This window comes from Ambystoma mexicanum, chromosome 4q, assembly GCF_040938575.1.
Source record: "Ambystoma mexicanum isolate Mex_15411 chromosome 4q, UKY_AmexF1_1, whole genome shotgun sequence".
In the NCBI taxonomy this organism is placed as follows: domain Eukaryota; kingdom Metazoa; phylum Chordata; class Amphibia; order Caudata; family Ambystomatidae; genus Ambystoma; species Ambystoma mexicanum.
In genome coordinates, this window is record NC_090928.1 from 536,117,921 (window position 1) to 536,132,963 (window position 15,043).

The following is a 15,043-nucleotide window of genomic DNA, read 5'->3' on the forward strand; positions in this document are numbered from 1 at the left end:
CACCCTCACCTTTAGGCGAGGGGGGGCTCCAATAGTGGGCGTGGCCCAAGTACACCCGTACTTCGGCCACACACCCTAACGAGAGCCCTCCGTCCTCGGTTTATAATCCCACATAAAGCACTGGCCTATCATCAACATTCCCCTAGCCACGCCGGGAGGGAAATGTAGCGTACAACAACATTAAAGGCAAAAATGTTCAAGTTCTGTGTTACAGCTCCTACGCGTGCTTCTCAACAAGGATGTGCTTTCATCCAACCATATTCCGCAAACCCTATAATTTCAGCCCGGGTGGCACAGGCATTGCAGTGGAGCAGGCAGACATATGCTCTCCACCTGCCTACAGAGTAGGGGCCTCGGATAGTGCGGGGAGCGGCCTCGTGCAACAAGCATTCAAGGGGCGACGCCCTGGGCTTCTGGTGGTGCTGCACTGCCGTCCAAAATGGGAGACGCCTTCAAGTACTTCCAATAAAAGGATATCTCGCGGGACGCTCCCACTGTCAGGGCAAGACATCTTGACGGCAGCTGCGGCTACGCACTGGGAGGCCGGGGCGTATACATCACATTCCAGAAAACCCTGTATTTATCATTTAAACCTATAAATGACTACCACGAATGGGGCCAAGGCGATTATTTGCAAATGATTTTAAAGACGTGCTATTTCATATAGCCACCGTGCAGTCACAGCAGGAAAGATTGGCGTGAAGTAACGCACGGTACATGGGCCTGTTTGCCCCGCAAAGGTCCTAGCTACGCCACTTGACCACGACTGTGTTACCTTAGGAAAATCACTTTGCTTTGAAGTTGTTTCTTCGAAAATTGGGAGCGCATACAGGATCCAATAAAAAACACGATTTCAGAAAAACCAATAGGTTTCTTTTTCTTCTGAAAGTGTACATGTGCAGCATGAGGCTTGTACTGTAACATTAAAGGTAATATGTGCGAAGAGGACTCGTATGGTGTTTGTCATTTAAGAGTAGTAAGGAACGTAATATGCTACTCAAAACAAAAGTAAAAAACGGTCTTGCATTTTCCCCTTTGGCCACACTCACCTCAGCCAGCCCCTTCACTTTCAGATCTGCCAGAGTGCCTGGAGGCCATGTTGATGGCAGCAGTGCGCTATATAAAACCCCACATGCTATGAATACATATAAATAACATTTCAATGAAATGTTTCAGCTGCAGGTTTAACTGTTAATATGAATTCCGAACCAACTCCACCTAGGTAACCCCTTTCCACCGGGAGGGGGGAAAAGGGAAAGAGCAGAGAGAGGGGCCAAGGCCATGCAGTATTTCCTGTAAGGTAAGCGGAAGTGGTATTTTAAAGTGTCTTTCTGCCAAAAGAGCTGGCATCGCCGTGCAGGGCTCTGCAAGAAAAAAAGTGGGTGTAGGGTGTTAGTCGGATAGCGGGAAGGCAGACGCGAAGGCCTGAGTGCAGGTTGGAAGTACCAGTGAGTGATTTGCGATTATAGTGTCAGGTCAGAGTACGGAAGGGCTTTAAATCAGATAAGAAATAGAGGCGGGGCCCTAAGGAGTCACAGCACAATCTTTCGGGAGAGGGACCAAGAACTGCCTGGTGCGACTTCAAAATCCCAACTATCCAAAGAACCTTTAAAACACGTGCGGCCCATGTGACTAGTGGCCCAACAGACTCGAGCATGCTTTCATGCCTGGCAAGAAAAGGGGAAATCGCGGGATCGCGGGGTAAATAGAATATTCATATTTTATTTTATTGAGATTTATGTAGCGCTTTCGTCAAAGGGATGAATGTATGATTAAGTAAAAAAAAAAGTCAATAAATATGCAGTGATACTGAAAAAACGAGTGCAGGATGCAATTGAGCCAGAAAGGAAAGTGGGGAGATGAGACTGGCGCGAGGAACGGAATGTGTGGCGAGATTTAGAAGATGGCGTGCATAGGGGCAGCGAATTCCAGAGCTCCAGGGGCAGGAGGGAAACATTGCCCAAATAGGATTGGGCCCAATGCCCATTGACGTTTAGGTAAGTACAGGAGGTATAGCGTTTGGGGGTGAAAAGGGTTTCCAGGGGGAAATCGGAGAGGACAGAAAGTGGAGCAAGACCACGGATGCATTTGTAAACGAAGCAGAGGGAATGGAATAGTCTGCAAGAAACAAAAGCAAGTAGGATGAAAGAGAGACCGCAGCAGAACAGGGAGGGAGAGAAAAGAGGGGACGAACAGCAGAATTAAAGAGTGTGCGAAGAGGGGTAAAGTGAGAAGCAAGGAGTCCAAGTAGGGGGAAAAGAGCAACCGCCAAAGAAGGAAAAAATAAAAATACAGTAATAATAATAATAATTCGCATTTATATAGCGCTACAAACCGTCAGGTGTTTGAGCGCTGCTTATTACCCTAGGTGTGTGGTGCTCATTTATCGACCTCAAAAGGATGAAAGGCTGAGTTTGGCCTTGCCGAGATTCGAACCTGTGTTGGCAGGCTCTGCACAGATGGCAAAGCGTGCTTGCTGTGCTATCTGAGCACATCAATATATTTAAATCTTGTGTATTTTACTTCATCCAACCATTCTAATGGCAAGACTTCAATATAATAAGATAGGCATATATAAAAATCAAAATATGTATTTTCTATATTTCCTTAGAGTATTTATTGCAAAACAAGTCATCTAAAGCCATATGTATGAAACTGGCTCTGAAACATGAGGTGATAGTGACATCTACTGGGCAAGGGCAAGTATTGTAACGGAACTTTCACTGGATTTTGAGTGGCCTGAGAAATTAGCTCTGGAAATAAATCCCATAAGGGCCCCAGCTCATGAGCAATGTTTGGACTCTGTCAGAGTTGAGCCTAGCTCAGCCCCCACCCCACACAAAACCCATCAAATACTGCATAAACACAGATGGACAGAACCAATTATGCACTCTTAATAAAGTGTAAAATAAAACAAAAATATTCTTTAGTTTTGGAACATGTAGACTGGGATGCCCTGAGAGATGGGCCGTGATCCAGAGGGGAAAAGCCTGCAGCCCTTCGCTCTGGATGGAAGCGCACAGACTTTTTGTGAAGGGGGTGGCACTTGCAGTCTCTGGGTCCCCGAGGGTGAAGTGCATGCAGGACCCAAATGTGTAGCAGTCATGCCTATAGAATGTGGCATGGATCAAAATTGATGGGAGCTATTTATTTAGCTGTAGCCTCACCATCCGAGACCAGGAGCTATTTTTGACTTCCAAGACAAACTTCTTGAGGTTCATCATGCGCGTGCAACACCTGCCATCTTGAGACACTTGTCACAATGCTCTGGGCAGGCGGGGTTTTGTGCGTCGGTGACCTCATAATGCGATAAACAGATGCAGGTGCAAAGAAATGTAACTGTGCACCCTCGCTTATCGCTTATCTGTTCATTATGCTTTCTAGCTGTGCATCTTGTTGTCTGGTCAGGATAACTGTTGTCTTTTCATGATGGCCTGGCAAATACAAACCATTTAATGCACGACACAGCATGTCCCAAGTAGGCTTTGCTCTGAACAACACTTGGGTGCCGGTATCTGTTATTTAGGAAGTCTTGCTTCTAAAATGTTGCCTTCACAGGTGCAGACTTGATTTGGAAGGGTGGTATCTGATCAGACCTCCCACAGGTGGGATAAAAAGAAGGCTGCACTTGGTGAAGCAATCAGGCATCAAATTAACCACATGCATCTCAAATCCCATTCATAGGGTGCCACTAATGTTCTTGCCGTAGCCGCAAGTATTGCCTCGGGTCCTACCGACGTTTACAGGTTTGCAAAAGTCACTGCACCCTACAGCTGTTTGCATTACAACCACAGGCGTGTCATGCAATCTAGTGATGACATAATGATGTAAGATGCTGACACCCATGTGAGGAATCAACTTCCGGGGCACCAGTGGTCCAGGGATGACTATAGGTTTCTAAACCATCAATCACCCCACACCTCTAGCACACCAGAAGGGATCCGAACAGATTGGAAACACAAGTCAATTATAAACCCCTTGTCCAACTTTGGTAACATGGACGGAACAGCAGGCTTATCGCCGAAAGGTTGTGGATTGTTGGTTAGTTGCAACAAAGCAAAAATACAATTACTACCCAATGATAAAAGGGACAGTCCCAGTCAAGGTTGGATACAAATATCTACTTTTATACTATCACAACAGACAGTTCTAGCACACTACAAAATGCAACCCCCTCATCCCCCGTAAAGGAATACAGAAGACAGACAGTTTCAAAGAAGGAAAAGGGATGCACTCTGGATACTGACAGGAGGGTAGTCGGTATAGTAATTCATCGCAATAGTTCAAGGTTACTTGGTTTCAACACAAAGGGAGCAATGGGTTGTAAAATGTCCAGGGGCCTTCAGAAAAGGACCAGGGGGACAGACCCACCACAATGTACCTTGTGCTTGTATATGTTCGTAGTGGTCGACAGTGTCGAGTCGGTTTCAGGGCGCTTTGCTGCTTCTGTAACAGAGTTCAAGATGGGAGACAGCTGTGGGTATCAGGCAGCAGGCAGTTTGGCAAGCAAAGCTGCAAGGACGGCTGCAGGCTGGCCTACACAGCGGATCTGGCCAGGAATCTTCGTTTCAGTGCGGTCGGATGTTCTGAAGCACCGATCGAGACGTCTCGGACTGCGTTAGCGACTGCGACATAACAGTGAGCAGTGTGGTCGGTTGCAGTTCGAGCGCGTGACTGTATCGAAAATTTTCTTTAAGGCAGACGTCGGTAAATACTTGTCGATGCATTCCTCCTAGCTTCTTCACTGGCTCATGTCGTCCTTTAAGGCTGACGGCACAAACCTGATGTGTTGCAGGCAGCTGTCTTGTCTTTGGCTTGGTTCAAAGATTCTCTGGCACTTCCCACATAGGAAGCTTGCTGCAGAGCCTAGCAGGGCAAGCCGTGTGCTGACTGGGTAACAGTTTTGGAGCAGCTGGAAGGTCTTCTGCATCCATTAACTCCCTCTGTTCCCTGGGAGATGTTTATGGGAGGGATCCTGCTTCCCTCTTGGATGTCCTGGCATTCCCTCACTGACATAAGATGTAAGGCAGACTGTGCCTTTTGCCAGGGTCCAATGAAGAGTTCTTCTTGTTGCTCCTTGCAAAGACTTCAGATCTTCAACAAAAGAGGGGCTCAGCCCTCTTTTAAAGCCGAATGGGCCACAGTGATTGGTGTAGCCTACCTTAATGAACCAATCCTGGGTCCCCCACAAACAGTCTCCTACAAGCATGAGATCATAACCAGAGTGCTTTGCAGCCAACAGAAAAGGTAAAGGGGTGAAAACATGTAAGACCAAGTCCCATCCATCTTCCTGTCTGTTGTGGATCAAAGGGTCTCAAGTTAATGGAGCTCTCTGTGGTTCCCGATTAAAGCAGCAGGTCTCCCTTGAAGCTGCGACTGGAACAGACTTCCTGGCACCAACAATCCACATACTCGTACCTTCGGAATAGGTTCCCCCTGCGGGATGACTACTATAAACAGCTGTCCCAGACATGACAGTTCACTGTCCTTGATACTGAGAGGTGGGAGCTGGCTTCAGGTTGACACAGAGGCATGTCAAAGGTTGTTGTGGTTTCCCCATCTCCTTTTTTAACCCCTGCAGCCAAGCCCCATGTGGGCCGGTTTGTATACTTTATTAGTATGCTAATTCTGTTAATCATTGCCACCATTCTGCAGGTCTCAACAAAAGGACAGGGTAGATCCATGGAGACTGATAGTTAAATAGACTGGCCATGGCAGAGGGAAGGTTTTGCCCTCCCTCTTCTAAGACGACATGGTGTACTCTTGGTTATCATATCCCCAACTAAATATGACAGGGGGGACGGCACATGTAGGCTGTGTCCACCCAGAGTACATGGGTCTATGTGTATGTCGTTCGATGAGCATAGGAAAATGCGTGCAGATTAGCCCCACACATTTTCTGGAGGCTGATCTATCAATCAATTTCATATAAAATGTTTAAAAAAACAGGCAAGCATACACCCACCCTGCAGATGGTCGAATTCCTCACACCCCATGAACTCAAACACACAAGAGGTTTGGAACAAAAGCAAGTGGCACTGTTAGTCCTGTGACTTCCATTCCTAAGCAAGGATTTCCAGCCAGGGAAATATGTACCCCTGGGGCTGTTAGCCTGTTACTCAAAGAGTGGGCCATGAACGGAGCTCCAGCAAAGTGCAATTTGACCAGAGGCACATGCCTCTGTAATGCATTTGTAATGAAAGTAAACACGGTCGACTGTGCATCCACAGCTAACGTGTTTATCACATGGAGAGACATTGGTATTTGAGGCAAAGGAGGACAGTGGGCAAGCAAGAGCAGCAGGCTGACATGGAAACTTGGACAGACATCTGCAGGGTTGCAAGCAAAGGCCAGTGAAGCAAATAGACACTACCTTGTGGCTGTGCCTCCTAAATCAAGGCATCTGAAGACAGCTCGAACTAGGGTACAAAGAGAGGAGTGGCCTTGTCACAATGAAAAGCAACCTAAAAGAGCGAGGCTGGACTGTGGAACTTCAGGACAAGCTGGGCACCGCCTTCAGAGCCTAGTGGCAGAGCGGCAGCGGGCTTGCAGTGCAATAAAAACACCATGTCCTACACTGATTCATATGTTGCTGTGCCTTGTGTTATTTCACATTGTTTTTAAGGGCTCAGTGAGCATGTTGAGTGTCGCTACATAAGCTGTATCAATGTACATTAGAGTCACACAAGTGGCTGGGATTTTAGATGCTCTAATATTCTTCATTCAGCGAATACAATTCATTTGTTTTGTTCCTTGATTTGTGAGATGTGGAAGATGATTGTTGTGGGTTTGTACTGAGTCAGGAGAGTGATGTTTTGTGTATATAACTTATTTGATTGCTGTTTTCATGCCCATGTTTGTGTATCGATGAGCCCTTGTTGGCATATAGATGAATGTCAGTAATGTATTTTTGCAACAAATTGTAGTGACAGTACAGAGTGCGACTCCTGGTGTCCAAGGAACAAGTTACTTACCTGTAACTGTTCTTCTCCAGCACGGGTCTGGCATGGATTCACATGCTCATGAATATTCCCCATCGTCAGGCTGGGAATCCTCAGTAAAGAAAAAAAATCAATATCAGTTTCGTTTCTGATCTGTCTTTCTTAGTAGTAACCAATCACTGGTCTCTGGGTCATACTGCCCCCAGCCAATGACTGCCCTCTCCCTAAGCCCCGCCCCTGGCAGCCATCCTCAGATTTGGTAGCACGCTAAGTGGCAGTATGACCAAGTGAAGAGCCGCAGAGGGGTAGGAGGGAGGGTTTGCATGTGAATCCATGCCAGACCCATGCTGGAGAACAACAGTTACAGGTAAGTACTTGTTTCTTCTCCAGCATGGGGTCTGGCATGGATTCATATGCTCATGAATATAAGAATACATAGCAGTACACACATGCACAACCACGGGAGGTGGCAAAGCTCAACATTAAGCATTACATAAAACTCAACATTAAGCATCTCTTACCTCCTCACCAGGCTTACCTTAAGCGAACAGGTCGCGCAGCACTGCCTGGCTCGGTTCACAGGTCCAAAGTTCAGAAACAGCTGTGATGTCTTCCGAAAACACTTCGTTCGGTCCACGTAGAACTTCAGCGCTCTAGCTACATCCAGCGAGAGCAAAGTCCTCTCGGCCAGCGACGAAGGCGACGGGAAGAAGACTGGTAACGCCAAGGGCTCGTTGAGATGCAAGTCAGACGGCACCTTGGGCATGAAGGAGGGGTGCGTTCTCAGCACCACCCTCGTCTCGTGGAAAGTAAAGTATGGAGGCTTGCAGGAAAGGGCCTGAATCTTTCCCAAGTGTCGTGCAGAGGTGATGGCCTAAGGTACGCTGTCTTCCACGACAGAAGCTTCAACGGAGCCGAATGCAAAGGCTCGAATGGCGGGACCAAGAGCCTGGTCAGCACCACGTTGAGCTCCCACGCCTGGGCCTTCACCGGCGGGAACGATCTGAACAGTCCTTTCATAAACTCCTTCACCAGGCGATGAGACCACAGGGACGACCGTCCTGCAATTCTGGTGTATCGGGAAATCGCTGCCAGATGTATCTTGATGGAAGCATGAGCTAGTCCAGCTTTGGCCAGCGACAGTAAGTACGGTAGCACTTGAGGGGCTGAAATCCGTAGAGGGTTAATCTTCTGTGCACGGCACCAGACAGAGAACATCTTCCACTTGTGTCCGTAGCGCTTGATAGTTGGACGCCCTGGCCTTTGCAAGAACCTCTCTGCAGTCAGCCGGGATATCGTACCCTCCAAACTCTAGTCCTGCAGGTGCCAGGCCTGCAAGTTCAGCGACTCCGGGTCGTGATGAAGAATGGCGCCTCCTTCTCTGGAGAGGAGATCTGCGTCCGCTGACAGTTTGACTGGTGGGGACGCTGACAAGTCCAGAAGGTCCGGGAACCATATCTGTCTGGGCCACCTTGGTCCGATGAGGATCATCCTGCACCGGGACCTCTTGAGTTGGTTGATGATCCTGAGCAGCAACGGCAACGGCGGGAACGCATATAGAAACAGGCCGTCCCAGGGGAACGAGAAAGCATCGCCCATGCTCCTCGGCTGGGGGAACCTGCTGGCGAACCTCTGGCAATTGGAGTTCGTTGCCGTCGCGAACAGGTCGATTTGGGGTTTGCCCCATCGATGGAAGAGATGATCCACTTGATCCTGGCGTAGTTCCCACTCGTGGCACGAGCGCAGCTCCCTGCTGAGTGAGTCGACAATGGTGTTTTTAATCCCTGCTAGATGAAAAGGCACCAGAAACATCCCCTGGGCAACGGCTCAGTGCCACAGATCCTGGGCTTCCTTGGACAGGGCTGGGGATCTGGTTCCTCCCTGCTTCCGGATGTAGAACATCGTGGTGGTGTTGTCGGTGAAGATCCTCTCCACCTTTGCCCTTGAGGGACGGGAGGAATGACTTGAGGGCCCAGAACACTGCTCGGAGCTCCATTATGTTGATGTGGAGCGGCCTCTCCTCTGGGAGTCACAGGCCTCTCACGTGAAGATCTCCGGTGTGCGCTCCCCACCCCTCCAGGGAGGCATCCGTCATCACCGTCACCTGGTCTACTGGAGTCTGAAAGTCTGTGCCCGCGGGGAGATGCGCGTGGGTGCCCCACCATCGAATGGCATGGCGTAATGCTTCGTTGAGCGAGTTCTTGTCCTCGAAGCTGTCCGTCGCTTGCGTCCAACGGGCGTCGAGGAACTCCTGCAGAGGACGCATCCGAAGCCTGCACAGGCGCGCCAGATAGATGCAAGAGGACATCATCCCGAGAAGGGACTTGATGGACCTCACTCTGGCCACGTCTGTGGCCAGCAGACGCTGTACCTTGCCCAGGATGACCTGCGTTCTTTCCTCCGACGGCGAGGCCAACTGCGCTACTGTATCGAGCTTGGCTCCCAGAAACAGTGCGACCTGCGACGGAACTTTGCTGTGTGTTCTACAGCGAGTTCCCTTGTCCCTGCTCGGATGAGCCAGTCGTCCAGGTAGGGGTAGACGTGGATCCCATGCAGGTGCAGCCGCGCCGCCACTTGTGCTAGGCGCTTGGTGAACACCTTGGGCGCCGACTTCAATCCAAATGGGAGGGCCTTGAACTGGGAGTGCCGCCCTTGGACTACGAACCTGAGAAACCTTCGGTGTCCTTTTAGGATGGGGATGTGAAAGTACGCATCCTCCAAATCCAACGACGATAGGAAGTCGCCTTCCTCCAGCTGGCCCAGCACGTGCTGGAGGGTGACCATCCAGAACTTCTGTGCCTTGATGCATTTGTTTAGCCGACGCAAGTCCAGGTTGGGATGCCAACCTCCTGTCTTCTTTCTGATGAGGAAGTATCTTGAGTATAGTCTGGAGCCCCGGAGCCTCTTTGGGACGGGCTCGATGGCTCCTTTCTTGAGCATCGCCCTTACCTCTAACAGTAGTTGAGGGACGTGGTTTTCCTTCCTGGCCACGGGAGGAATTCGGGGGCACTTCTTTAGAAATTCCAGAGTGTGCCCGTGGGCCAGGGCATCCAGCACCCAACTGTCGGTGGAGATGGACTTCCACACGCTGACGAACCTTGTCAGCCGGCCTCCCACCGGGGTGCTTCTGTGGGGGCCCGTCGCGACGGCCGGTTCAGTCTTGCTTGGAAGCAGCCTTGCCGCCCTGGCCTCCCTGGCGACGACGGCGAGATCCACCGGACTTGCCTCGTCTCCTGCAGGCTTCTTGCGACGAGGAGCGGGCCGCCTGACGGTAGGTCGAGGAGCCTCCGCTGAATCCTTTGGAGGCACCTTGCTAGCCTCCGGAGTTCCGAAAGGGCGGCCGCCGTTGCTGCAGAACTCCCAAGGCCCGAGCCATCTCCGTGTCGGTCTTGATGGCCTGCAGCGACTCATCCACAGTCTTTCCAAACAGATTGTTCCCGTCGAAGGGCATGTCCAAAACCTTGGTTTGCACGTCCTGGCGGAAATCCGTCGCCTTGAGCCACCCCCGCCGTCAAAGGCAAACGCTGTTGCCCAACTGGCGGAAACCATTGTCGGCAATGTACCACAATTCCCTGTCGTAGCGGGCCACAATCGCTAGGGCGTTGGCTGCCTTAATCGTCATCGCCGCCAACGAGATGACTCATCGTCCCACGGCGTCCAGCTTCTTTCCCTTGCCGTCCGGTGGGGAAGTTGAGGATGAAGCCGATGCCCCCCCCTTTCTTCTTGGCCGCCGCTGAGACGACTGAATCCGGGGTCGGCTGCACCCTAAGGCACAACGGGGCGGCGTCAGGGACCCGGTACTACTTCTCGTACCAGTCCCTCTTGGCAGGTGTCATGGACGGGTTCTAGAGGAGGGCAAGTCCCTCGTCCCAGATGTTATCCAGCAATGGCACCACGAGGACCGATTACCTTTTGGCCTCACGCCGTTGGTAGAGGAAGCCTTCCTTCTTCTCCTTAGGGCAGCGTTGAAAAAGCTTGGATGTCCTGGCAATCATGGCGTGGAAGGAGCCAATCTCGTCGGGCGGGGACGCCCGAGGAATCGGAGACAGGAGGCCAGTCCCGTCGTCGCCGGCGTCGTCATCCGTCCCCGTCGTGGCCATGTCCGTTCCCGTGTCGTCCCTCGGGATCGGGGAGGGCGACAAAGGCTGAGAAGGCCATGAGGGCTAAAGGGGCACTGGATGAATTCCCTTCTTGTTCGGAGGGCTTCCCGACGGACCCGGTACAGCTGGGTCGTCCGTCGGGGGTAGGGGCAGTCTCGTCCTTATCTCCTTGCATAAGGCTTGGATTGCCGTCAAAATGGCCACCGAGTTGTCCTGAGGCTCGGGTTGCGATGGGTGTGCCAGGAGCGACGGTTGTTCCTCCACAGGAACCTCATCGTCGTTGCCTCCCTCGCTCTCGTCGTCCCCCTCCTCGGGATTCCTCCCGTGGGGCTGGGCCTCTTCCAAATTCTCAGTCAGTTCCTCCTCGGAGGTTGTGTCCGTTTCCGTAACGCCCACCGCCCCCCCCCCCCTCTTTTTCCATCGGGGTCTTCATGGGGGGTCTTCTCGATGGGCTTAAAAGAGGATTCCCTCTGCGGAGGCAGGGAAACTAAGGGCCCCGAGGTCGCCTCCACTGGGATAGCCTCCACAGGCTCTGCTGTGACTCCCTCGATAGAGGCCTTAGCCGGCTGAATCAAGGCCTTCACTACCTTGGGCACACTTGAGGCCTTCACGTTAGGGGGAGGGTCACCGCCTCGCTCCCCCTCGGCCGCTTCCTCCGAGATCGACCGGGGCCTCTCCAGAAGCTTAGCCGGGTTCTTGGATTTTCTCTTCCCCGAGCCAGAACGTTGGCTTGCGGTTGATGGCGTTGGTGAAGGTGCGCCCTGCCTGGTAGCCGAGGAGCCCGACCGTTCGGCGCTCCCGGTGCCCGCGGACTCACTGTGCTTTGCATTCTGTTGGGTCCCCGTCGCCGGGGCACCCTCACAGGACTTAGAAGACCGCTCGGACTTCTTCTTCTTCTCACCTGCTGGGCTCTTGCCTTCCAACCAGTTGGAGAGACGGGTCCGGCGATCCCTCATCGTCCGATCCGTCCGATCCGCAAAACGCACAGTCCTTCTCCACGTGCGTTTTGTCCTCGTGGAGGCAGTAAAGGCATTTCGAATGCTCGTCCTCCTTGAACTCATTTTGTAGGTTGCATACAGGGCAGATCATGAACAGCTTGCCAGGAGTCGAGCGTCCCTTCTCCTGGGCCATGTTCTTCTCGTCCACGAGGTAGGCCTCAGAAACCTCTGGAATCCTCCAAGAAGCGTAACTCGATGAAAACTTCACCCTTGAGGGGCGTAGATAAATCCGAAACGGGTCCCCGTTGATCGGAAGTAGAAACTGTGGAGCTGAGGCTCAATTAAACTGAAAAATGAGATAAATCTCTTTGAAAAAGCGCAAAACGCAGTAAAAGCTCGAGAGCTATAGCACGAGGACTCCCAACACTTGAGCGTGCGGTAAAAATCTGAGGATGGCTGCCAGGGGCGGGGCTTAGGGAGAGGGCAGTCATTGGCTGGGGGCAGTATGACCCAGAGACCAGTGATTGGTTACTACTAAGAAAGACAGATCAGAAACAAAACTGATACTGTTTTTTTTCTTTACCGAGGATTCCCAGCCTGACGACGGGGAATATTCATGAGCATGTGAATCCATGCCAGACCCCATGCTGGAGAACAAGGAGTTCCTTAGTATTGAGCACATTGAATTTATACCACATGTTCCATTGTGTTCCTGTTTGTACTGTGTGGCCTCCATGCCAGCACCCAACCTCGACCACAGAGGTAGTCAAAATGCCCACCTGGGACACAATTCCTAGTAGTGAATAGGAAACCAGTAGGATGCTAGGACAATATTCAACTACATTATTGCTAATATTAGTAACTGCTTATTGTTTGACTATTTTATTTGTAATGCTAATATATTATCGCTACAAGAGAATAAATATACACAGATGCTAAATAAAAGAGTGAGAGCGTTCCTTCTGGTTTTTCCTATGGTTATAAAGGGACACTATATATTGCAAGTGTAAATGCTTATTGTTTTAGTGATAACACTGTAGGGAAGTTATTGGTAACATCTGATGTTAATTATTGACACATTGGCGAGTATGAATTGGTTCAGAAATGTTTGGGGGTAGGACCAGGGCAAGATGGCTGTCCAGCAGTATTCCTGTGAGGTGCACAGAATACTAAGCACAGGCACACCACTCTCTCCAGACCCCTTCATCAGGTACAGCACCTGCCACAGCCCAAGTTGAGCATTTTGACCACCTCTGTGGCGGAGTTCCGGCTCAAGCAAACAGGGTATGATGCTATTTATGCCAGTCAGGAGACCCATCCAGCTCCGTGCATCAACTTTGCCCTGCACGCGATCATCTGCTCAGCAGGAAGCACAGAGAGCTCTTTGTGCCTACTCCTTGCTGGAGCTTGCTCTACAGGGTGAAGTCAGTCGTATTTAAACGACACCTATTTTTCCAATCTATCAATAATGGATCTGTTTTACCAGAAGGCAACATGTCGGTTGAATGTTATCCCATAGCTTAACATTGGTTTCCAAGAAAAGACATTAAACATGTCCAATATGGTGATGTCATGGTCTACTCTAGGTTTCCTCCCATGGCAACTATTAACCATCATATCCACCTGGCTACCTGCTTCATGGGACTGACATTAGCAACTGCATGTAGAGAAAACAATACTGCTCATATTTTCAAAATGGATGAAAATCTAAATTACCCTTCAAATGCACCTGTATAGTGGGGACTCCAACTGACTTAAAATGTATTCTGTTAAGTTAATTGTTCAATGGTATTGTAAGGGATCAGCAGTAAGACTCGGACACAGTGCATTTTGAGTTTTGTTTACAAACATTTACTGTCAAAATAATAAGAGGGGTTGGGAAAATCCTACCTATCCCAACCTCAACAAAACTAAGGAACGTCTGTGTCAGGATGTTAAATTAAAAAAAAAAATCTTCAGTCCTGTGTCCACATTTGTAAACTGATCCTTACACTCTAAACACAAGGTGAAATGGGAGCTTCTTTATGCTATACAAGTATGCTGGTTCTCCAAGTCCAAAACACAAAGTTCCATGGTGCACAAAAATGAAGAGAAAACCAAAGTTCCATCAGATAAAAAGGGGGGTCCCTTCCCCTACATTTCTTCCAGCATACTTGATAATTGTTTCTCACTGTTTCTCTTGAATTCTTTTGGGGTATAAGCTTTCTCCTACTACACACTTTCACAATAAATGGCGGGTTCGGACCCATGAGCTTTATGAATCCTTTTTCCCCTTGCTGGTATTCTCTCCTGCCAGGATATGATTACTGGTTCCTATCCTGCTATAATCTCCAGCCAGGGTATTACTTGTTTCCTAAAAAAAGGGTCTTCCCATGTATCTTTTGTCTTTCTTATTCCAGGTTTGCTCACCTGCCAGGATATTGTGTATGAGTGTGAGTGTCAGATTGACATATTGCCTGGTTTACTATACTGCCAGGATACTCTTTGTATAACAGCTTTCCAATATTCGGTACACAACCCTTACTAACTCCTTTCGTAGTTTTGCTGTCATTCAATTTATAACAATTCTCCACTATTGGATCAACATACCTTTCTCTCTTTCACTGTTAACATTGTCTGTATTTGCAGAGAGTGTATTGCCTTTGCTTTGGCTTGTTCCATTACCAATCTTACTTTCCATAATAATATCTCTGCCTTCACTTAGGCTTGTTCCATTCACAATGTTCGTTTCAGTAATAATGTCTATGCCTTTACTTAGGATTGTTGTTTATATTGGTCACTTTAGAAATACTGCTTCTGCCATTACTTGGGCAAGTTATATTCACAATATGCGTTCCTTTTACAATATGTATTCCATTAATACTTTCCAGCATGGTATGCGGCACACAGCATTTGTTTAGATGCGTCCCGGTATACCGATCATTCTTCCTGGGCTTACCGGTCGTGGACGGCGTTTGCAGCATTCCTAGTGTCTCTACGGCATCTCTGCGCCTGTGCTTTTGGGTTGGAAATGTGGTCGGAAAGTGGTTCTCTTCCAGCTTTGTCATCTTCTGCCTTTCGGCAG

General features: G+C 49.7%; 1 protein-coding gene across 4 annotated transcripts in view; it reads right to left on the reverse strand.

Moving 5' to 3' along the window:
- The window catches only part of NHSL1 (NHS like 1), an 844,536-nt gene that overhangs the window by 441,624 nt on the left and 387,869 nt on the right, over positions 1-15,043 (reverse strand). The window lies entirely within an intron of this gene.